The sequence below is a fragment of the Apteryx rowi genome, unplaced genomic scaffold, assembly GCF_003343035.1.
Source record: "Apteryx rowi isolate R43461 unplaced genomic scaffold, aptRow1 scaffold_23, whole genome shotgun sequence".
In the NCBI taxonomy this organism is placed as follows: Eukaryota; Metazoa; Chordata; class Aves; order Apterygiformes; family Apterygidae; genus Apteryx; species Apteryx rowi.
Window position 1 is genome coordinate 1,713,837 of NW_020448641.1, and position 1,550 is coordinate 1,715,386.

A 1,550-nucleotide genomic window follows, 5' to 3' on the forward strand; every position below is an offset into this window, starting at 1 on the left:
GGGCTGGCGGCACGGCAAAAGTTTACGGCTTTTTTTAAGAACTATCCCCCCGCCCCCCGCAGCCCCCCGTTTCGGGCCGCTCCGGTTTCCCAAGTTGCGAGCGGAGGCTCCGCTGCCTTCGCGGCCCCTTTTCTCGCCTTGAAGCGGATACAGATATTTCCACGCGCGGGCAGAGCCCCCGCTTGCTTTTTCATTCGGCTTTTCTGCGGAGCGCCGGGTGTTTAGGAATTTGAATTCGAGTCAAGCATTTAAATCAGCCCAAGTAGGGTAAATAAATAAATAAAAGGAGGCGGCCGGTGAGGCTCGCAAGCGCAAAGAAAACAGAGCAGATTTCCAAAATCGGCGATAGCGCCCGGCCCAGGCCGCGCCGCGGCTCCCGGCGGACGCGGGCTGCGCCCCCGCGCAGCCGCCCCGCGACCGGGCCCTGTGCGGGGCGCTGGGAGCCTCCGCACGCAGATGCGCGCGTTGGTGCGGTTAAAAGCCGCCCGAAAGCAGCAGCGGGCCGGCGCGGCGCGGCCGGCTGCGCGCCCGGGCGCGGAGCTGCGCCCCCTCCTCGGCTGTGCGTCTCCCCTCGAATTTACGCCGGGCAGCGCGCTCTGAAGTAGCGGCCGGTGGCCGCCGCCGCCCCCCGAAMGCGGAGCTCGGTACCTGGGCGCTCCTGCTGCATCAGAAACACCCGAAAACACCAATTTATAACCGCCCTGCCACACAGGAAACAAGAGTTAGCAGAGATTTGTTTCGGTTAAATCAGGCATAAATTACACCTACTGTAACCGGGCGCCTTAATAATGAAGGCGCCTTAAAACAATAAAATTGAAATATGAATGTTGGCAAGTTTGCTCAGGGCCTGGCTGTGCCCCCCCGCCCCGCGGAGGGCAGGGCCGCCGCCGCGCTGCCCCGGCGCAAGTCGCGCCCGGGAAAGTTTCCTGGGCAGAAGCAGCGCTCACCCGCGGAGCGGAGCGCGGAGAGGAGCGCGGAGCGGAGCGGGGCCGCCCGGGCGGGCAGCGCCGTGCAGATCACCGCGGTAATTTACTGTAAAGTAAATACGTGCTCAAACTTCTGTGATTTAAAACATCGAAATGCGGCGTTTTCTTTCAGGAAAAAATGTGAAATGATTAAGATAATAGTCCCGGGAGAATTGTCCCGAGGAAAAAAAATAATAAAGTTTAGGAGAATCCTATAACAGCTGTGGAAATGAGGCTATCAATTTTAATCTGCGTGATACATGTACAGTATGTGATTATGTGTTATTATGCCGCGTGGCGTTGGAGGAGCGGGGAAGGAGGACGGGATCCGCGCCGTGATTTATTGCGGCCGCGGCGCTTCCCCGGCCGGGCCGCGGCGGGCGCCCGGGGCGCGCGAGGCCGCGGAGCTCCGCGCGGGGCTGCGCCGGGGGACAGCTGGGCTGCGGCCATCTGACCGGCTCCGGCGTGACATCTGGGAGCCCACTGGTGTGTGGCACGCGAATCGCTTGATGTCGCTATTTAAATGCAAATTTGCGGGGGGATCAGCGAAGCCTCACCCCGTAAATTCACACAAAAGGGCGACTC